General features: G+C 41.9%; 1 protein-coding gene across 3 annotated transcripts in view; it reads left to right on the forward strand.

Annotated features, from left to right (window-relative positions):
- The window catches only part of adarb1b (adenosine deaminase RNA specific B1b), a 142255-nt gene that overhangs the window by 81853 nt on the left and 36165 nt on the right, over nucleotides 1-24237 (forward strand). For all 3 annotated transcript variants that reach the window (XM_008292315.1, XM_008292314.1, XM_008292316.1), the window contains one exon: nucleotides 7997-8032. The gene's annotated coding sequence lies outside the window, so the exon portion shown is untranslated. The remainder of the gene's footprint in view (nucleotides 1-7996; nucleotides 8033-24237) is intronic.

Below are 24237 nucleotides of genomic sequence, written 5' to 3' on the forward strand. Positions count from 1 at the left end.
TACTTTGGTTCAGCATGATCGGAAGCAGGCCAGATATTCTGTTCTAGATTATGAGCAGCTAACTTATATGTGTTTTCCTTGTTTGCGGGGGCAGGCAGCATGCGCGGATAGCCGCACAGCTCGTCATCACATCAATTTACTGCAAAAACGTCCTTGAGCATCCTTTAAAGGATCCGCCGCTCGTTGGCAGTTGCTCTGAATTACCGTGACAGGTAATTTGCGATGACATCCCCTGACCCGAGTATTTGTCGCGATCTAATTGGAAGCATCCGAACTATGTTTCCTAGCTAAGAATTTCTTTTCCCTACGTTGATCTGAATGTTATAAACTCACACACAGCCTACCTGCAACTGGAACTCGAACAACCAACTTGGATTTTGTCTGTTGCTATGACAACATGCAAATCTTTCAGGATTTCCCAGAGATTGTTGTCAAAATGTTGCCCGCAGCAGCTCAGCTGAGCCGAGAGTTGACGTGAGGAAGAGCGTGACAACTGTGGAACAAAATCAAAATAGCTCGGCGGCTTTATTTGTATTCAATGGGGCACCTTATTTAAACTATATTACACTGGAGGAGCATGCGAGTTGGAGGAGATGTGATGCATTTTGTCACGGGCTCTTTGATTGTGTAATGACATCCCCTCTTGGTTTGCATTGGTATTAAATATAGGTTAAAAGCTATAAAATACACATCAGCAATCTGCACTTTGAAGAGGCTTGCAGTCCGCTGCCCTTGTCCCACCCTTCCTCTCTTACCGCATGTTGGCTTTGCCCTTCAGGTGCATACTGTATCTCGCCATAGGGACAAACACAGAGCTGCCCATTGTTCTTCTCGTGCTTACGTCAAACACACAAGCATATAGCACACACCACTGCAGGTCAGCCAGAAACCCGCAAGCCACAAGGAGCGGAGCGGATGGAGGGTTGGTTAAAGAGGGGGACCACACCCAGTAGTGGGAGCTGATGGTCGGCTTGGGAACCAAAAGGCAACTCCCATAGGAAGAATTAAGTCATTCCTATTTACGGGCCCTCTTACTTAGAGTCAGACTCCTGTTTGGAGAGATGAACAGTGAAACGTAGCAGCCGACGAATGATGCAAAATAAGCAGTGAGGTTGCTGAAATGAAGTGGATAATCAGATTTTTGGAAGCTGCTGGAAGTCACAAGATTGTTTTGGCAGTCTGGTTTGTTTATAGATAATTCTTGGATGGTTGTGTGGCGCTTTGTATATGTGTTTCTTTTTGTGTATTCCCTCACATTAGAGTCTAATTTTAGACAAGGCAAACCACCCTCTTGTTTTGCTTTTCTCTCTCTTCGCCACATTAAATCCACTGCAGCTCGTTGCGAATGGCCTGTATACGTAGTTGATTTTTTTTTATATCGTTTGGATTGTTGCAGTGTTTTCTACCGGAATGTGTAATATTGCCATCCAATGCATTTTTTTTTTTTGCTTTAGTCACTGCTTGCTCTCACTGTTGTTGAGGATGTAGTGTCCATGTAGCTTCTCTCTGATGCTCGTGGAGCACGTGGACAAGGCAGCTGCTTCATCACCTGCTTCAGTTGGGCCTCATCAGGCGGCACAGCGATGTGAAAGTTCACGCTGTCCCCTGCATATACGCAGCATCCTTTCACATGGCTCTCACCAAGCGATATCAGTGAAGCTTTAAAGGCACGATCACTCACAGCTATCTGACAGTAGCGGTTGTGTTTGACGGAGTCCTTTGCAAACACTGTGTAATACTTACCCCATGAAGTGGATCATTTTTAGATTTAACCCTCAGGACCTGCCAGTGGGTTTTGAAAAGCAGGTTGTCTTTAAAGAATCACCGAAAGTACACCATTTGTCAGAGCCAGATTTTGTGAAAACCGACAGAATTGTCAGACTTTTAACTTTTTGACAGGCTTTGAACGTCTCATCTGTGACGTGCAGTCTGTCAGAACACTTAAACAAATCTAAGCTAAGCTAGAATAGTGATACTTCATCCAAATCCCTTTGTTTTTAACTTGTCTCAGGAAAGACGACCAAACTAAACCAATGGCATTAAAAGGATTCTGCCAAAATACAGCGATATCCTCTGTGCAACCGCAAAGCCATTGGTGACTCAACTGCAATCAACAGTTACATGACAAAAAATTCAGAGACTTCACAGCAGAACTGGGCTGACCTGCAGGTTGTGTTTACACAGAGCACATCCCAGTCACGTACGGAAACAAAGTCAAGATGCAAGAAGTAAAAATATCAATAGCATGTGGAGTTACCATTTTTTCCCCCCTGTGTGGGCACCTAGAAAACAAAAAGGTTGTACATGTTGATTTCATCCATCCATCCATTATCTACACACCGCTTAATCCTCATTAGGGTCGCGGGGGGTCTGGAGTCTATCCCAGCTGACTCAGGGTGAAGGCAGGAGAGACCCTGGACAGGTCACCAGTCCATCGCAGGGCTACACTTAGAGACAGACAACCAAGCACACTCACATTCACACCTACGGACAATTTAGAATCACCAATTAACCTCAACATGTTTTTGGACTGTGTGGGAGGAAGCTGGAGAGAACCCACGCTGCACGGAGAGAACATGGAGACTCCACGCAGAAAGATTCCGGTGCCCCCACCGGGACGCGAACCGGCGACCTTCTTGCTGCGAGGCAACAGTGCTATGTTGATTTCAGATTTTTTCAATTTTTATGAATAATCAAATCGATCTGTTGTTTTTCTTTATGATTTATGGCATTCTAACTGTGCCATAGTGCACAAAATACACTTTCGAGTCCTCTCTATTTCTAGCCATGGCTGTGCTGTTTCCGTACAGGTGCAGGGCTTTATAACGCAGTGAAAAATGAGCCCACAGTGAGCAAAAATGTGTCAGGAGAAAAGAACGCCTAGAAGCTGCTTCGGTTTCAGTCGGTTAACAAAGTAGAGGAGTCTGTGGACACCTTGACACTCCTTTCTCCTTTTGGCAACTCTTCACACCCTGCACAAATAGGACTGTATACCTTTATACCCCTTGCATTTTGTAACCATCACCTAAATGTTTACAGCACTGAGATATTCTGAGTCACTGTGCACACAATGTGGGATTCAGAGAAGTACTGTAGGGAGATAACAGAACCAAGTGGAAAGCCAAATGCCACCAGGCGACCATGCTAAAAGCCTCGCTGATAACCTTTTCTCTTCAGTCAGACTTGATAATAAAATATTAAAAATGCCCCCCCCCAAAAAAAGTTTGTTTGGTAAAGCACGTGGGCAGGCTGTTGGCTTCGTGTTTCAAAAGCTGCCAGAGCGGTGTGACTTTTTATCGAGAGCACTGGCAGTTGTCTTGTACAGTTTGTGTGCCTGATCCGATGTGTTCTCTTAGTCAGCACCTTCTGCTCCGGCTTGTGCCTCGTTAACTCAAATGTGTCATTATTTTTACACTTCCACACACCGACACCTGGGACAACGCAGCCCCATGTGTTGGGCAGTGGATGTAAATAAGGAAAATACATCCATTTAGAGATTCGACTTTTTGTTGTTGTTGTTGTTGTTTTGTTTAAAGACAAATAAGAAGAACACATGGGATGATTTATGGCAAAAAATGTGACCAAAATAGCAGATTTTAACCAAATACATTATCAGAGCATAATATTAATTATCTTGTAGCAGTGCTGCCCTCTGCTGGACAAGTAGGAGTAAAACAAAAACATTGCCAGACAATCATTAGGCTCCATGGAGACACACTGTACATGGTGATCCAGTTTCTATCTCCCAAGAATTTTACACACACATGCAATCAATCAGAAAGCAATCACACACGCATTTAATTAAATGCATTAATTAAAATTGTGTCCCCGTGCGTGTATGTTTGAAAAAGGTAGGTCAGAGGGAGGGGTAGAGCTTAATGGCTTATCAGGACCCTGACTAGCCCGTGCGATTGTGTGTGTGTGGCCGGTGGTTACTGAGCCATTGGCCTAATTTTTTGGCTGAAGACCGGTAGTCTACAGTCATGCACTCCTCCCATCAGCTGAGTGACTATGTGTTCCTCTTTCTTCTTTTTCATAATCAGACTTCATCATTGTCCAGTCTGGCATCAGAAGGCCTCTTTTGCTTCTCGGCTATTTTTCTCATCACTCCTGTCAAGTTTATTGAGCCGCCTGCGTTATTCCCCGTTCACCTACTGCCTCCCCCCTCCACCCACCTCCACTCCCAACATTCAAAGAGCTGAGAGGAGGTCCGCGAAGGCTCTCCCCGTCTGTCTCTCCTAATCTCTCACACACAATCTCTCCCCCTCGCTCTCTTGCCAAACCCCTGCGCACAAGATGAGGTTCAGAGAGTGTTGCTTTAGGAACGTGACTTCCTCACAAGGCAATGAAACTCCACCGCCGCCTGGACATTTTTCATCTGCCTTCATATTCAGGTATTCAGGCGCTGCAGAACACGCTAATATTTGCATGTTGGTTCGTCTGCAGCGACGTGGGAGAGCTGCTTCAGCAGGAAGCTCAGGCACACTGGTGAACCTTTGGTTTTTTGAAAGAAAGAAAATAGGCTTTTTTTTTTTTCTTTCTCAAAAATTCATCAGCATCTAAGGGCATCCTTTGAGGTTTGTGTTTTCTGTTCTTCTGCAGATGTTGGTTAGTTTGTTTTTGCTCGCTTCAAAGTAGCTTGTTAGCTTGATGGATTTTAATGTGTGGCCCCCCCCCCAGTTTTTAATGAGGCATGCTCATAAATGCTAATGAGCGTACAGTATTAACATAAGAGTGTGAGTGAGAATGGAAACATAACATCTGATCCCTGATTGGTCTGTCTCCCCTTGTTGATGTCGAGATGCACAGTGCATTTCGGAATATAAACAATTTTTCAATAATTTTTCGTGGCGGTTAGCAAGTGAAATCTCCAAAGCCGCTGCTCGTGAATCATGATTTAATCATGGCCCATCAGCTACACTAATACGGAGCTCTTAAAATGCTACATCCCAGGAACTGGCTCTTAAATTCAGATGAACAGCTTTAGAAAGTCTTGGAAAAAAAAAAGAAAAATTAAAAACTGTTCCCACTGAGTCTATTTTTAGACCGTTGTGCTTTTTAGTTGAAGCACATCTATGGACTAACAGATGGGCTCACCACAGTAGCCTGGATTTCATCCCTGTAAAACTGTTTAAGAGGTTGTTTTTGTCAATGATTGTGCTTCTCTGTCAAACCACGGCAAAAGGCCACCAGGAGTTTAGCTGTTATTTGAGTCTGGAATGCCTTTAAATTCAGTCCGGGTAACCGCAGAGTATTGGCTGCCTAACCGCAGCCTCTTTCCTCTTGTCCATTCAGTATGTGTTGAAAATGCCAAGAGAAAGAGTAGTGGGTGAGATCTGTGCCTGTGGAACAACATGTGCCTCGGTGGAGCGGAGCCTGTTCTCGCCTGTCTGCTGCTGCTGTTGCACAGTCCCTATAAATTAGAATACTGAAAGAAGTGGACTGACGAGTCTCCCCTTTCGGAAAACAAAGCAAAACAAAAAACAGTCGCCCAGCCAAGGCAGTTGTGATGAATCTTGGCCAGCAGCAGTTATGGTTGGCTTCTACACAGAAGCATGAATGAATTTGCGTCTGGAGTGTATTTACACTCCCCATCGTCTCCTTTCTCATGCGGACTTCTCGGCCCCACAACCCGCGTTCTGAATCTGCTTTTCTTCTTCGGCCTTCTTTCTTCAACTTTTCTCTTGTTTGCTGCCTTGTTTCATTTCTCTTACTTTCTCATATCTCTATGAAAAAAAAAACCTCGAGCTTGCATTTTAGGAGCCTTCCCTATCGCGCTGTGGGAATGAAGCTGAGGAGGAGATGGGCAGCAGCGAGCAGCCTCACTGCCCTCAAACGACCCCACGGGTTAGAGATCCTGCTTTGGGATCAAGGCAGCTCTTGGGTTTTATGTGGGAACGGTTTTTCCTTTTTTTCTCCTTTTTCTTACCTAACTCCTCATCTGACCTCTCTTCATTTCCACGTCTGTGGCCCACTTTGCTTCATGTCTTTATCTTACGTTCTCACTCGAGGGCTTTTCTCTACATCCTTGCCTCTTATTTCCTTTGCTCTTCTCAGACTTTTGTTTGTCCATTTTTTTTTTGTTATCATCTCTGTCCTGAGCTGCTGTATCTAACAGACGGAGCTTTAAGGCATTATTTTTCCACACTCCCCTGTAGATTTACTGTTATTTTTAGTTCTAGCAATTTTTCTTTCCAGTGCCAAATCACAAAATACAATATTTACAAAGTTTTTGTTTGCGTTTGTTCGACTTCCTACATGCGTGATGATACACTGGCGCATGTGGAATAGATTTTGCAGCGAGCTTGGGCGGGATATACGGGCACATTGTAAACAGTGCATAGTAAACTGCATACCTTCCATCATTGCTGTTATCACACCGTGTTACAGTATGTGTCATGTCCGTGCGAGAAGCAGCAGCCCGCAGCGCCATTAATTTAACCTTCACGTAAACATCTGTCCGGTCTGAAGCTGAGATGTTACACAGCGTACGCTAGAACTTGAAGTTCACTTGGGATTTTTGGAAAAATACGTACTAGCTCTTAATCCTTACATAATTGCTTACCTTCCTGTGCTCTGGCTATAATAAAGAAAACATGTTCAAGAGGAAAGTAATGCTGCTGACAGGTTTGTGGTTTTAAAATTGGATTTATACTTGATGTAATTAATGCAAGCAGTTAACAACGAGCCTATCATGGACACTTAATGTTTACTTTTTTTGATTTATAGCTGAATGTTCTTTCTTTGGTAGCACCCCGCAAACAGTTCACTGATCCGTTGTCATAATCAGGCCGTGTAGTGTTTTGATTATTTAACCCAGTGTAACTGTAGGGACTCTAATGGTGAGAAGCTCTGCCTTATCTCGATGCTAAGTAGGAGACTTTTCCATGCAGTCACTGTTCACACATCTACGTTACGTCACTGGCTGTGGAGTCAGCGAGCGGAAGGCTTTGCTGGGTGTCACCATGTTTTCTTTACAACCGGTTTTCGAAAACATGCGAAAAACAAACACAATGCTGGTCAATTACAGTTCTCTATTTATTTTTTAAAGAGGCGTGTGCCAGCCGTGGTGGATCCAGGGATGCACAAAATTGGACATCTGCTAATATTTTCCAGCTCATTTTGGTGAACGCTAATAATAACGTAGGCACATATTTTTGTCTACCTAATTGCAGAGGACATCAAGTTTCCCCTGTAAGTGGGTTGAACGTATTATTATTATACCTTCCCTTAGTATGATGATGATGATGATGCAGACATGTTATATAATGTTTCTCAAGTGTACACAACCACTGGGCGAAATAAGTAATATATTTATTTGTATGCAACGTCTAAACATCGACAGGCGTCATCTGCTGTTCATTTTAGGCTGATGTGTTTCATTTTAAAGCTTTTACTGGCTGATATCTATGATTCTGCTTCCATTCTGCATCCCTATACCACCTACGAGGCAGAGCCAGCTGATATGGTGCCCTATAACACACATAAATGAAGATTTAGCTTTTATTATTTAAAAAAAATTCCATTCTAGGATCCACAGTTTAGTCGTGTGTTTGTTTAATCTCTGGAAGCCATTCTGATTGAGACGATTGTTTTGTTTAACTGACTGCGTACAGAAACCTCACATTTCTTTACAGGGTGTTGTGTTGTGCCAAATAAAATGTTTACAGGGAGGCTTTGGAACAGCGCAGTGATTGGCTAAATTAATACGTTTAGTCACTTAAGCACACATCCCATTAGTTTCAACAATGGCCGTCCAGAAGCATCAGTTATTGGAACCAGTCAGCGAGCGGATGGAAAATTCAGCTCATGTGGAAACAGGGATAAACAGCAGCACGAGTCCAACGCTCAGACCTTACCTTGACCCTCATATCTGCCACTATTCAGTCCCGTGTCACCGCAAGTGTTTCACTGTGTGTGTTTCTAATCTTTGACAGAGTTCTCGGTGAGTCATAGCCTCTTCTTACTTGGAAATTCTTCTCTTTCTCTCCATCAGGTTATTTCCAATCACAGGCGCACAACAGACCCAAAGGTGAGTAATTTTTTTTTTTTCTACTTTTTCCACTTCCACTCCCTTTTCTGGACACACAAAACATTTGTTGTGGGTTAATAAAGACTTTTTGTAAACCATTTTACAAAAAAAACAAGCATAACTTTCAGCTATAAATCAGTCACAGCTACGATCATTTTAGCCATTAGTGGGCGCAGTGTGGCTTAAATCAGGGGTGTCCAATCCTGGTCCTCGAGGGCCACAATCCTGCTTTAGATGCTTCCCTCTTCCAACATACCTGATTCAAATGATCAGGATCGTTATCAGGCTTCTGCAGAGCTTGATGATGAGCTGATCGATTGAATCAAGAGGGAAGCATCTAAAACTTGCAGGATTGTGGCCCTCGAGGACCAGGATTGGACACCTCTGGCTTAAATTGTATTTGGCGCATTTAATGTTTTGGTACCATCACAGATGCAATTACAGAAGTCAACCACTAGAGGGAGGCAGAGTATTTCTGACAGTTGCCTCTCACTGCTACACTTGGTGAGCCTTGTGAGAATATGTGCACCACAAATGGAAAGATTAGCGTAGGAGGAGTGAGGTGACAAATTATTTTAACGTTGCAAGAGAGAATATTTTTCATAATAGAGGGTTTGAATATCAGATGTGTGTGTTTGTGTGTGTGTGTGGCAGAAAATACTAGAGTTGTATTTAGTGTAAACACGTGGTTTCAATGCAGAAACTGTTTGTGTAAAGAGAGACATCACACAGCATGTGATGAGCTGACATCCACAAGTTGCAGGTGGAGGCTGTTCTAGCTTGTTGTTGATGTCAGTTGCTTCGACGAGGGATGAGACAGGTGAGGAGTTTGCTTTCTGCTCCATCTGAAAACAGGAGTCTCTCTCCCCAGCTAGTCCCCTCCTTCTTTCTCACACTCTACTCCATCGCCTCCCCTCTCTGACTACTGATAGGGCAGACATGGAGTCAACAGTGGAGGGAAGCAGCGAGAGGAGGAGGAAAGGGAGGGAGGGACGGAAAGAGAGTTCGGATATGAGGGAAGGACCAAAGTAGAAACAAAGAAACGCTGCAGGTGTGTGGAGTTGAGCGTTCTGTACGTCATTAGCTCGACAACACTAACTGGACAGAGAGCGCCGCCGAAGTGAAGGGCAGGTAGACCACGTGTTCGCTGTGAGATCGCAGCAGCCGAAGTTTCATTTCGTCCAGGTTAGTTTAGAGCTGAGTTAATTTTTATTAAGCGTAGACCAAGTCATGGCCCTTCTTACCAACGGCGCGCAGAACCTTGGCTCCTACTACTGCCTGATCCGACGCAGATTCAAGAGGAGGCGCAAGAAACGCTCCGAACGCAAAGGTAACCCTCAGAGTGGAAGTTCACAGATTGAGATGGATGCTGAGCTGGCTTTGTTGTGAAGATGAGGCTCGGGGATTTGTGCATTTGCCGTAATAAACCGTTTGTTTCACTCCTCTGTCGATTTTCGAGTTGTTAATAGCGTCTGCAGACTGCTGTGAAATCTGTTCTTGTTTCTGTGTGCAAACAATTAGGGTGCGAGATACAGTTTAAAAGCTTTTGACTCCACACAGTGTGCCTTTGTTTCCTGTGTGTGAGTGTTATTAGTGCGGCTGTGGATGTCAGCTGAACTTCAAACACCTCAAATGGTTTATTTTTTTGCTTGTTACTGGTTTTTACATGTGGAGATATTATCTAGAGCTCATTTTAAAGTTGGCTAAAATGAGCAAAAAAGCCACTTCCCACTGAAAACAATGCATGTTGTTAAAATATTTTCAAGGTTTTATAACAAAAATGTGTATTTATTGGACAATTGCTGCAAAGAGCATCATGAAGCAAAGGTTGTATGATTTAAATATGACTTTTGAGTGATTGATATCCCTTTGTCGTTTGTCTTTAACTGTAAATAAATATATTTACAGTTAATATATATTTTACATTTCAAGTATATGTTGGCAAACATATTTAATCCTATGTTTCTTACATTCGTTTAATTATTGGCCATATATATTGCATGTAAATTGACATATACAACAGAAGAAATGTTATTGTTTTATATGAAAATCAAACATCATATGACCTTAAATGTAAAAAAAAAATGAAATTAAATGAAAAATATGATATGAACACTATTAGAAAACATAATTTTTGTTTGTTTTTTATGTTTTATTCCTTCTGTATTTTAGCCTTTATCGACATTAGACAGTAGAGACGGATAGGAAACAACATTTAAAGAGAGCCTGGTACAAGTCAGCCTTCTGCTGTTTATTATTGTGACTTTCCTCTTTCAAGCTTTTCCGTTTAATTCTTTATAAAAACCACACTGCAAAAGTTAAGGTTACCAAAGAAAGTCTAAATCTGGAGCTCCATGATTTGTTTAAACAAGCATTTTTGTGTGATTGTGCTTCCTGCTTAGTCCTTAAGTTCATAGCACAGTTTTTTGGCGAATTATTTAAATCTGTTCAGACGGTTTCCTCTTTGCCCCCCTCTCGCTCGCTCTCTCTCTCTCTCTCGCTCTCTCTCTCTCTCTCCCGGACTTAGACAGGTCCGGGTCTCTGTGTAATTGAAGTCGAGTGACGGGAGCTCCACAGAGACTCTAAGCTTTTCTCTCCTGAGTTTGCTGCTCTGCTCTGGGGATTAGCCTAACAGCAAAGGTAGTAATTACTTAGGTGGCCACAGCTCACTGGCAGTATTAGCCATGTCTCAGCCACTTGCTTTGACACCCACCGCCCTCCATGCCCCCACTCTCGTAGAGTCGAGTCCATTCATCCAAGTAAATCCACCACTGCTGATGCTGCGTTTTTAGCCTCCGATTTGCACACTCGGGCCCCCGCTCCGCTCAGAGAGTGACTACGTCCATCAGCATTACACAGGTCTGTTTCCCGCCTTTTCACTCTCGCTTATCACCACGGGAATGAAAGTGGCACTTTTTCACCATACTGAGAAAAAGCGATGACTAAGCGGGACTTGTGGGCTAATGTTGCTCCCTCAGTCGGCTTTAATGCCCCGAACTGGAAGCCCCCCCCGATAAGTTGCTTTGTGCTTGAGTTGGACAGAATGCCCGGTGGGTTAACAGCTAATGCTAGCTGAGATGATGAGGTCGCACACTTGAGACAATCATCAGAAGAATAATTCGGCACTGAAAATTCTCTTTGCTCAGTTTCCTCGACGGCGACGGCGGGGTCGGCTGCGCACCACTGGACTGGACAGTCCATTAAGTGTAGATCAGTGTCTTCCACAAGGACACTACAACATGTCGATACGAGGGTTGGCGAGGGTCAGCAGTTTGAGGAGCCATCTTTCCATAGCCAGCACTGCAGTCCCAGACTTTGCGCTCTATTATTTTTCAACCATAGTTTCTTTCGCTTAAGTACATCGGCTTATTCCAAGAATGAGTTTGCAGAGTTTTGTGTATCTATTGTCCTAAGGCCCTCATCAAGTCGACACATGTTCATCCTAGTGATTTGACTGGCACATGGATGCTTTGCTGACATCGAAGGTCATATAAAAAAAGCACATCCTTGTCTAAATCCGTTGGTGTAATTTGTCTTCCAGTCCAGTCGCTCTTCACTTCACCGCAGACATGTGGGCTTGTCACAGTAGGAAAGGCACAGGTGTTTCTAATGACATTAACAACGGCTCTGTTCTGTTCCCAGTTAACCATGACCATGAGCCAAACACGCACAATGCCAGGACCCTGAACCTGAAACTCCTAAATTGAATTTAGCCATCATTAATTTTATTATTTACACCTGTGCTTTGCCCACTGCGACGTGGCCAAATGTGAGTCCGGAAAACGCCCCATTTAGGAGAACATAAAAGGCCTTACGCGGGTCTTTTTGGTTTCTAACTGATTGGAGATGGGTCGCTGTGGTGGGAATTCTGTCAGGAGTAAAACTGTCATTTTGTCCCACCGTAAACATCGCAATAAAGCTAATTGGAGACTGAGGTGGATGTCAGTCATGCGTGGTGTGTTCACACCCGTGTTGTTCTGAGAAAAATCTAATTGGACAAAATATGTAGAAACACTTGGAAATAGTGTTGAGCTGTCCAGGTCTGTTTATTGTAAATTGGGATCAAACTAGGGGATTATAGAGCTTTTGCTGTGATGGTGCCTCACTTGTAGGTTTAAAAGTTAAGCTCTGCTGCTGTTAGTCATATTCTAGACGCTGATCTGAATCAGTAAGGAAACTTGTACGTAACAGTATTTCCCTTAAATCACACTACAAGCGTAAAGTAGTGAAAGTTAAGTACCTTACAAGTGTGGTATATATAATTAAGTGTTACTTACATGGTGCCGCAGGTATTAAATCTTCTAATCTGATTTGTTTAAGCTTGAAATGAACTAATTGATTTCCCCAACAACAGATAAAGCTCGTTAATTCCAATAATTCCATGTAGCTGTGTCACATTCAGGGTTCTGGATATCAAGATATCAGAGATTTTGTCGTTAACATCACAGAATTTCCACAATTCTTGATACCAAATTCTACACCAAAATAGTAAATCAGTCAAATAAATGCATTTCAGATTTGACGCCCCTTTGCCTTCTGGCTTTAGTTTTGTCAGTAACTTGTCGCTGATTATCTGACTCAAACGTTAAATGTCTTCATGCACCGCACCGTGTGGCTTTTGTTTTGTTTTTCATACATGTCACAGCACAACTGCACTTGCTGCTGCTGTTCCACATGTTGTCCAGCATCTCTAGAACTTACAGCATCTGTGGTTCCTTTGGTATCAACAAAACTGTGTAGTTTTCAGGATTTTGATGTTGTGTTTGGTTCCAAAGTTTCTAATCTTGTGACAGATGCTTACATTTCAATAAAACCATTAAATTGTTAATGTCAGTATAAATATCTGTGCTTTTCCCACAGTGATGGATCAAAATGAAAAAATGTGATTGAATAGGATTTGCTGTGTATATGTCACAACTCTTAATCATTAGGATTATTCATGTTTATTTCCTCTTCTTATAGTTTTGTTTTTAAATTGTCAGATTTTTAGTGACTTGGTCCTTTAATTTATTTACACAGTTTGAAGTAAATAACATGTAATATTATATTCATAATGTATGTATTTAAACATACTGTAGGACTGATGCTTAATGATGGCTCTACCTCCAGCTATTTACCATGCAAATGGTCTTAATTTACCTTTGCTTTCTAACTGAATTACCATCCAGCGCACAGTGACTTTCAAAATGCTGAACTTAAGCATATCTTCCAAGTGATAAGTTCTTCAATGCATCTCTCGTAAATGTGCCAAGCCCTGACACTCGCAGACGATGCTTTCCAATGGGCCGTATATGAAATATGGAAAATGGGGAACAGAGGCCTTTTCTGCCATGCCAGCAAAATCTCCAAAATGAGCTTTTGCAACTTGAATAGGGGGGCAGAGAGGGGGATCTGCACCGCCTGACGCTTACAATCCATCGCTGTGGAAGAGACTTTTGCCTGCAACAAGACTGGCTTTTCAGATTCTCTCCTCTTAGATAACCTTACATCCTTTCCGACATCATCTTTCTTTCATCCCTCTCTCCATTTCTCTCTGACGCTTTTTCTTGCTTTTCTTTCCTTCAATTACTTTATTGGCTTAATTTTATACATTGGTTGTTGTAAAACTGGTAAATGTGCACTATAAGGCTACATCCAGCTCCTTCACCATTTTTGCTGTGTCTGTTTAGAATAATCTATGCTGCTGCGTGTAGACACAAATAATAGATTTACAGTCTCTGAAAAAAAAAAAAAAAGGCGCCGACAAGCCAATTAACATTTGACAACAGTACCAAATGAAAATCAAATAGAAAACACGGTCGCATTCATTTACCTAACAACAAAAAAAACTGTTGATTATGAGCAGTGCCTCATTTAGCACCACAAACACAGCAGCACTCTGTCATGATAAGAAATGAGTTGTGTCTGCCTGTCTCAATGTAATTAGCTGTGATTAGCATACTGCTAATGACTGTAACAGACTTACGGAGGGGACGGGGGAGGGAGAGGAACCATTGTAGTGAGACTGCACAAACCGCCGAGGTGTGTTTAGCTGCTGGAGAGACACTACACAGCCCCAGAGATGTATGCAGGCGTTCGCGTCGGCCCTTTCATCACCGCGGAGATAGACTTCATTAGTGTAGATTCAGCATCACTGTAGATTCAAATGGATATGGATATTAAAATGTTTTTGCTCCTGCAGCTGGTTATTCCGCCGCTCTCGTGTCGTAGGTGTAGAGGAATTTCTTTTGAGGTAATGGAACAAGACATACAGTGATGAAAAATTTGCTTTTCCCACCAAATGTGTTACCCCCTTTTGCCAGCAATGCAGAGGCAAGCTGAATTTTTAATGTTAGATTCTTACCGCAGAAAATCACGGCTCATATTGCTTTCTGTGATATAGTGCAGCCCTCGGACTGTATATCTGTCCTCCCACCTCCCGACATTCGGGGTGTATGAACACTTTCTCCCTTCCTCCATCAGCTGTCACGACCTTTTTCATCCGGCGGAGGTTTCCCCACACCGTCCTCTCCCGGCTGTCCATCAGCGCTGCCTCTCCGCCTGACAATGGTGAAGGCACAGGGTGTGAAATTCGACTCCGGGATGACAGTATCTCGGTCGCGGGCGTGCAGGAATCTACACGGATGCAGTCATGTCCTTGCACGGCTTTTATTTTCAGACGTCGCCACCCCCATACATACGCACAAAAAAAACACATTCAAGCATATGCGCACATCCCCGTCTCCAGGGTCCCAGTGCATCTAATCTGGCCTTGAATGTGACAAACGGTGTTAGGTGTGAGACTGTAGGCATCCAGGCGAGAAGAGGAGAAGGACAGAGGAGAGGACTGTGTGATGGGGTTAGATGGACGGAGGGAAGTAGAAGGAAACGACTGATAAATTTCAAAGCGGCTACGGAGATAAAAGACACCACGCAGGCACTCGAGGGTTCCCAAGGCTCTGTAGGATGTTCTCAGGCTCCTGTAAGATTTTTCTTTTTCTGCTTTAGATGATGGCTTTTATCTAGTTTTTTTTTCTCCCCAAAACAACACAACTGTAATCAAGACCACACTGTTGATCCCTTTGGGAACATGTTCCACGCAGACTAGAAAAAAACTGTTTTCAGACAGTGACAATCATTAAACTTATCATTTAGGCTTTCTTGGCACAGTAGAGTTGCAACTAATCATTATTCTTGTTGTTAATTAATCAGCCAATTATTTTATTGATTCAGCAATTTATTTTTGTCTGTCAAAGATCCAAAAATGACAAAAATGTTTCCCAAAACCCAAAATAAATCCCTGAATGTCTTCTTTAGTACACAATCCAAACATATTAAGTTTTGCTGTGTAAAGAAAACCAGAAACTATTCATGTTTACCCTCTTAAGACCTGGTATTATATTGCCACAGTAGTGATTTTTTTTTATTAGTTTTTATTTTTATTATTTTTTTATTATTGTTATTTCTTTTTTTAAAATATTATATTCTATATATATATTTTTTTAAATTTATTTATTTATTTTTAAATATATTTTTATTTTCTTTATATTTTTTATTTTTAAAAAATGCATATCAAACACAGGTCTTAAGAGGTTAAGAAGACAGAATCAGAGAGTTTAGACTCTTATTTTCTAATAAAACTGCTCAAACCAATAGCTTGAATATTAAAATAGTTGGCGATTAATTTAATAGTTGACAGCGACTTAAATAATCAATTACTCGTTGCAGCTCTAACTCTACATGGGGTATTAATGCCAGTTTTGTTGAAGTTGATGCATGCACTCCAGTCATAGGTGAAGCACACACATACCTGGGTACTTCTGTGCACATATGAGTTTTTGGGGAGTTCCCGGCCCGTGTGCCCTGTTGGGTGCTTGAACATTGAGCACAGCAGCGGTGGTCCTCCGTGAGCCGGGCACGCTCGCACACCCACACATTCACACACTTCCAAACACACTCAAACATACACTCTTTTCCCCGCAGGCGCCCGCTGCCTGTGCTGTGTCATAAATCTGAGCTGTCAAATAGATTTTACAGCTCCTAGTGAAAGGAGGAGAGGCAGCCACCCAACAACCTTGAAAAGATGGAAGAAAGCAAAAGTAGAGGAGTTTTATTATTATTATCATCGAACCTAATACCTGAACCTATGGAGCCTGTAAAGAATGGCATTCTTTCACGAGTGCAGATGAGAGAAACGCTTCAAGTTTCTTTAACTGACCGTTCAGTTTATAGATGTGATAGAGTTAATTTTAGCAATCTGGAAAGACATCTGCAAAAATTCTTTAAGAAAAAAAACCAAAACAATACCTATTTTGTGTCTGATTTTATCTCCAGATGCAGTGTGGCCTCCTTACTGTCACATGTGATGCAGGATTGATTCACACAAGTTGTACAATCACGTTTTATTCCTGTCCGTGTACTGTAAATGGCATGATGTGGATCCAGTTACACTTTAAGTCAACAGCCCCGTAACGGTTTGCAAGCTAATTAGATTCTCTACGACTGCATCTCGCGGTGAAATTTTCATTAAATGATAGACTGGTAGGCAGAGCAGAAAGAAATAAACTGTGGCATACCAGGAGATGCTAATCCAGAAAAAAAAAGAAAAAAGGACCATACACAGCTGAGTGAAAACAGACATCCAGTGTTTAACTGCTCATGTTGACCACTGTTGCTGTAGAATGTAATTGACGAGATAATTGATTTGTTCTCGTGACATTTAATTTAAAAATATCCTGTACGTAGACATGTAATAAACCCTCACTGTGACTGGATCAAATGATGCTGAATTGAATGGTTTTGCACTGGAACGTTCCGGTTTCATCGCTGTGGTTTAGTGTGGTGCTGGTGGTATGGGGATCTGTATGGACATATAGGATCACTTTGCTGCCCGTGACTGCAGACGTGGGAAATGTGTTGATCGTTGTTATTCCATTGACGAGCCTCGGTGGTTGTAGAGAGACGAGACTGGGGACCTGATCAGAGAGACAATAAGTGGTATTAGTAATTATACTAACAAAGTATGAATCAGCACTGACTCAGGATGAATACATCCATCCATCCATTATCTATACACCGCTTAATCCTCACCAGGGTCATGGGGGGCTGGAGTCTATCCCAGCTGACTTAGGGCGAAGGCAGGGGACACCCTGGACAGGTCACCAGTCTATCACAGGGCTACACTTAGAGACAGACAACCAAGCACACTCACATTCACACCTACGGACAATTTAGAATCACCAATTAACCTCAACATGTTTTTGGACTGTGTGGGAGGAAGCTGGAGAACCCGGAGAGAACCCACGCTGCACGGGGAGAACATGCAAACTCCACGCAGAAAGATCCTGGTGTCCCCACCAGGACGTGAACCGGCAACCTTCTTGCTGCGAGGCAACAGTGCTACCAACTGCTCCACCTTGCAGCCCAGGATGAATACATGTTTTAGGAAAATGGAGCAAAGATTTATTCCAACTAGAAGAACAAAGAGAGCAGCGGTAACCTGGCTGGTTTTTAATGGCTTCCATGGTGTGGTCTCAGTGTAAATACAAACTCATCTGGCTTAGAAAAACCAACAGTATATAGCAACAATAAGGAATCATATCATAACTACAGTATCCCAAAATAATTACACATTCCCGAAATAATTACATTTTAAATGATCAAGTTATCAGAATTTAAAAAAACATTAAGCTTATCGTGAATCACGTACAATTCTTCATATATATATTTTTTGAAAAGCTGTTATTTAATTTTAGATCAAAACTGACATTTGAAAAAAATGCAAATAGCAAATTGCACAGGCTGTGGGTTAGGATATATAAGGTGTGGCTATTAAATAATAAAACTAATACTTTTAGTTGTATTTAATTCAACTAAATGTAAACTTCCAGAGGGGTTGTTTAAGGTCGCCCACTGATCCTACGTGGATCAGACATGATGCTGTCTGCTTTGACCGTCTAGTCTCATTATTTAATAGCAACACCTTTTTTCTCCAAACCATTCAGCCCGAGAAAACAATAAATAAACCCAAGATTACATTCAATTCAATCGCAGTGTTATGTTTCTGTAGCTCCATTAACTACTAAATATACATTATGTTAAACATCTTCTGCATAAATCCTGCTTTCTATTCACATTCCTTTATCCCCCCATGTCAATATTTATGATTGCTATGGCAACAAGTGACAAAGGCCATCATCATATGAGCTATCACACAATCTGACTTATCTAAACAAACTCTGCAACAACTATCACTACTCACAGCCAATGCTTTACCTGAGAGATACAAAAGACATGTAAAGGTACTGAAAAAAAGGGCGTACACTGTTTTTGAAATGACATAGAGCTACAAGTGAGCGGGCAAATACTCATAAATACCCCAGGTTTCTTTCATTAATGATTCTAAAGAGCAGTCGCCAGAATTTTCAACCAACAGCCATTTCTTTTAGTTCCCTTTATTGGGCGAGCGATGCAGTTTTATGATCGTATGACCTCGTTTTTTTTCTATAGGGATATTTGTGTTCTGTCAGCTTTACACATCTATTAAGTGGATGTTTGATTCCCATCTAGAAACTTAGAGGGAAACATAAAGTCCATTTGCATTAAGCGCTCATCGTCTCAGACAGCTTCCTCGTCCGAGCGGATAAATTCACTGATTGGAGGAAGCTCGCAGGGTGTCAGTGTGCGAACGGCTGCCTCTTAATATGCAGAGCGGAGCAAAGCATGTACATCCAACAGTAGGGCTCAGAAGGCAAATCGCTTCTGGCAGCCTAATTCAGTGGTCATTAGAAGGGCCAAATTGAATAATGGACTCTCGGATAAGGTGTGTATGTATGTGTGTTCCCGTGTAAAGTGTGTCTGATGAGGCAGGGAGGTGCCATGTTGGGTGGCCGTACTCTGCGGCCCCCTTACCTTGGCCCATCAGTTTCAATCAGGCAGGACGACAGGCACTCCCCTTTCTGCCACAACCCCTCTCCATTAGGCCACCGGCGCCCACACGTGTACTCCATTACGCCGCATTACCTGGTCAGTGCCTGGAGACATCACCTCAGGAAGAGGGAGAGGGAGAGGCTTTACAAGAAAAAAAAAAAAAAAAAAAAAGAGCCGATCCTATTTCTATTAAGATTCTTCCTCTCTCGCACTTTCTTGAGGTAATCACTGAGCTGCCAAAGCCTTATTGGGGAAAGTAATGGGATTGTGGGATGGCGACAGTAGCACTCACTTATCTAACTGCATACATGGACAGTTAACAATGATCCTTGCAAGTCCTCGCTCCCTGTCTTTATTTTTTTATTCTACTTTTAAGCCTCATTTCTGCATCTACTGCTGTTTGCCCTCCTGTTCATGATTTGTCTTTAAAAGGAAAAGGTCCTGCAGCCTGCCGCAATCCCTCACGACGACACATGGCTGGAGATCACAGCTAGCATCTGAAATTAACCGCAACATCTTGGCACGGACAAGATTATGAAATGCATGCTTTGAATTAGCGAGATGAGGCTAAACGTAATAGTTTTAGCTCTGGATGTTTTGGAGGATCTAATTAGGAGTCAGCAGAGTGGAAGTCAAAGGAGAGGGAAGAGAGAGGGCTATTTCCCACTTACGCTGAAGCCACAGATGGGCACAGCAATAAAAAGACGACCCAAAAACGTGTTTGTTAACTGGTTAGCTCCTAGTAAAAGTGACAAATCCTCATGGATCTTTAGCATACTGGTATGAACAAGCAAGAAACACAAGAAAACAAGGATTGATTTTCTATTTCTAGACGATGGTAACAAAATGAAAAACCTGCGAACATGCCTGCCCCGGTAGCACATTGTGGTGTGTAGGGTAACCCTGAGTGGCTTGATGTGTGATGTATATAAATATATTCTAGAATAAAGGAAGAATCAGACAGAAATGGAATGGATCGGGGTGGTGGCGCTGCCCGGTGGGCCTATCAGTCTGTGTTAAGGCTGCTGAGAGGGCTGTCTCATAGGCGGACTCTCCTGCACCAGCCATTTCCCATGGCCATTTGTCTCTGTCCACTTTCTTTCCCTTCCCTTGCCCCCTTTTTTTCCCTCCCTTTCATCTCCTCCTCCCTCTCATCTTCGATTACTCATTTTGGACTCTCAGTCTCGTTCGATCTGTTTCTCCGCTCTTTGCTTTGCTTCTCTGCTTTTGCCTCAAACACAAACTCTCCTGTTTTTTTTCCTCTTTTCCAAGTTGTTTTAGCAACAGAAGGACGAGTACCTGTAGTAATGTAACTAGCAGTTCATTCAGTTTTATGAAAGACCCCTTTTTAATCACTGTGTGTTTGAGTTCATAATTGTTGAATACTTGATTGTAATTGGCAGTAATTGGTAATTAATTTCTTTCTCTTTTGTTTTTGGCTTGCTGTTCTTGTCATCATGTAGCTGCATATTAGCAGCTTGTAGCTTCATTGTTCTCTAACGAATATGACGTTTTGATAAAATTTTCCATATGGCTCATCAACACACAATCCCATAACTTACTATTTCCATAGAGAACCAGTTTTTGCAAAGGTGCCCAAAATACTGCCATTGCTGCTACAACAATCAACCATCTCTTTAGTTGTGTCTGGTTAATTAGTTCAGCCTGATAATTTAACAGAATCTACATTTTTCTTTACTAATTCAGCTGGACATCATTTACATAAAAGTGGATTTCAGTTTGAGGGATTATTTTGTTTTATTCTAAACTATCGCTAGCCAGTGCCGGACCTGTCCAGCAGATGAGTAGCGTTAAAGCTACCCAGCAGATATGCTTATATAAGAGTTTATTATTTCTATAAGTCGACTCAGCCTCCAGCAATCTATACAGTCTGACGAATCTCACACGCGGGCTTTTTTCTAAATCTTTCCTTTTCTTTAAAAAAAATCTTTTCATGGATTTACATGATGCCAGGCTAAAGCTATGTAATGCAAGGCCAGTTTATTTGTAAAGCATATTTTATACACAAAGGCCATTCAAAGGACTTTACGTAGTGAAAATGTTTGAAAAGAACGAAAAACTACGTATAATGTTCAAATTCAAAAGAAGAGAAAAAGTAAAAGTTTTAAAACTAAAATATAAAAAAATAATAAATAAAAGCAGAGACAAACTTAAACTAGAATGTATGAAAATGCAGTGAATCTTGCTACAGTTCTAGTTCTAGCTTAGTTCTAGTGGGCAGCATAATGACTAAAAGCCATTTCACTTTGTCCGGTCTGAACTCTGGGTACCACGAACTGACCCGTCCCTGCAGACCTGAGAAACCTTCTAGCCTTTTATCCAGTAAATATGTCTCTGAAATATTTTGGACCCTGACCACTGACACAACTCACAGACAACAAGTAGAGCTGGAAACTATTTTTTTTCTTTTCTTTTTTTTAAATGAAAGCCAGAATCTAAGAATGGATGTGTTCTCTCTTTCTGGTGTTTGTCATTATTCTAACAGCAGCATTTCGAATGACTTACAAATTTCGAATGTTATTATTAGACACAGATATATGTATAATAAAAGCTAGATGTCTCGTCCGCGCTGTCGGCCAATGGAATCGCACGTCCGCACTGGCGGCCATCTTGGTACAGTACGCTCGCTCACTCATAACATTGTGTTGTAGTGGTGCATGTACTTTATAAATAACCATAACTTGCTCAATTTTCTACTGATTTTCAAACGGTTTGGTTTGTTCTAAACGTCAGAGGTGTAGTTATAACACTGCACTGATGGATAATTATGTTACACTCTCACGGCCAGCAACAAATAGCATTTTAATTATTTTGTATTTTATTTGTATTTTTGTAATTTGAATCGTGGCCACGTTAATAACGTTTGTACGACACCAAACCGTTTGTAAGTCCGAGATCAGAGTATTTACGTTTGTGCAGATCACTCACCTTCCTCCACAGGTTCCGCCAGAGAGCTGCCCCGAATCAAGATGGCCGAACGGTGATCCCATTCAAAACACCACCTTAAGACATCGAGCCTTTATTATGCATATCTATGATTATTGGAGAGGCCAGTAAGGAGTGGAGGAGTTTACAAGTTATAAAAGCATGAATGAGTCTTACTTGGACATGAAGTCTCTCACTTCAGCTCTGCTTTTAGGAGGCCAGACTGATTACTTAGCAGCAGCTTTGATTCTTGATTACATCAAGGTTCTTTTGTATGGGTTCAAGTTTGTAACGGTCCAGACTCAAGGTAAGCGCTGATTGCAAGTGTTCCCTCTGCAGGAAGGTGACATTTGGTATGAAAACACGAAGGAATTTACGATTAAATTGTCTGTCATGCTTTCGCTAATAACAATAATAACAACTGTGTTCTCTAAGTCTGTGTGCGTCAGAGTTCAAAACTGATTTAAAAAAAAGATTGCATGGAAACGTTGTTTTCACTTCGGTTTCAGAGCAACAGAAACGCTTCACGCAATATCCGATATGCTGTTAATTATGACTTACTGAGCTAGCTTTCAATCTGTTCCCATGATAATATTATGCCAGACCACAACACGGTTATCTAATCTTTCCGGCATTTGCTTTACTATGTGTCAAAGTCTGCACCATGTGTAACCGCACGGCTGCAAACAGACCATATAAAGCCATTAGCAGCAGATGTTTACGTCTGGTTTCCTTGGAGGTGGAAGTTCTTGGTGGCTACCTCATCCTACACCTTATCTCGTGCCGGTCCAGCGCAATTACACTGGTTTAAACAGCTATGTGCGTCCTTTTTATCGCATTCAGCGTTTTATATGGAGTTTAATAAAGTGAAGGCGGGCAGTTAAAGTGAGACCAAAACAAAAACTTAGCCAACAAATTAGACTAAAATGTGTCGAATAAAAGCAGAATGTTTTTGGCAGCATCCAACATGGTGGTAATTACTGGATTATTCATTGTCCATATAAAAGTGACTAAACTGACATTGAAAATTACAAGAAATCAAATGTGCCTCACAGAATTCGTTGCTGAGTTTTGACTTCTTTTCTTTAGTGTCTGGCTGCCTCTGTGTGTGTGTGTGTGTGAGAGTGTCTGTCTGTTTGTTCATCTAAAATGTGTTTTTGTGTCGCTGATGTCAGCCGTCTAAAATGTGTCGCGCCCAGAGGCTGCGGGTCCTATTGGCCTTGATGGACACAGAAAGCAAGGGCAGCCATTTAACTGCAGCCTCCTCTCTGGACCCACCAGCCCCGCCGCTGCTGCTGCTGCTGCTGCTGCTGCTGCTAGAGGGAATCATAGCCACTCACTCTGATGATTTATGACCACACCTGAAGCCAGCCTAAGAACTTTGCGTTATGTGTTTGTGTGTATTTTTGTGAATTTGTTCGAGGGAGAGAAAAAAAAAAAAGAAACAAGTAAAAGAGTTTCTGCTGTTTGTGTGTGTGTGTGAGAGAGAAATAAGAGCTTGGTTGTAAAGAGTTATGTGTGGGTTTGAAGAAGCAAAAGATGGAAAATGCATGAGGGAGTTTGCAGCTTTTCGCAGGGTGTTTAAATCTGAGGTGCCGTGTTTTGGGGGCTTTTTGCTTACATCTTTTTGCATGCATGGGGTACAGGATAGATTATAGCATGTTGCAAGCAGAAATGTGTGTGTGTGTGTGTTCTTCATGTTCACCGTTATGCCTTGCCTGGGCTTTATGACTTGGCCTCTCTCTCTTTTTCTTTTCCTTCTCTCTCTCTCTGTGAACCTTGACTCCGCCAGCCTTCTGAAATGCAACCCCCCATAAAATCCATCAAATAAAAAATTCATATTGATACTCGGTGCCTCTGTTTTCTCCACCTTTCTCTACTCTCACCATCAGCAGTCCGCAATGATAAACGACTGACTGTCAGATATTAAAGTCTGGAACACAATAAAAGGTTCGGGCTCTCCTTTTTCTTCACCTTTCCACCCCTGCTATTGTATTTTCTCGGAGTTGACAGTTTTTTTTTTAATGTTTTTGGTGGAACAGAAGTTCACTATATTTGCATTCTAGGCAGTCAGTACAGATGTTTGATTTGAAGTCTTTGCAGTTATTAAGCTAGAAATCATGCCTGGCTTTGTGTTTAACATCCAGTCTGTCATTCCTAGTTAGTTGTTTAATACACTGATGTTTGATTGTTGGCGTCATATTAGCAAAAAAATACTTCTCCAGCTTCACCGTGTCAACTGTGAGAGTTAAAAGTTGTTGTGCGTTCGAGTTTTCTTTGCAAGGTAACACATCAAAATTGAATTTCAACGCCGCGCCTCTGAATTAGCTCTGCCACGGGGGCTTGAGTGA

The sequence above is a fragment of the Stegastes partitus genome, unplaced genomic scaffold, assembly GCF_000690725.1.
Source record: "Stegastes partitus isolate 25-593 unplaced genomic scaffold, Stegastes_partitus-1.0.2 Scaffold801, whole genome shotgun sequence".
Classification (NCBI taxonomy): domain Eukaryota; kingdom Metazoa; phylum Chordata; class Actinopteri; family Pomacentridae; genus Stegastes; species Stegastes partitus.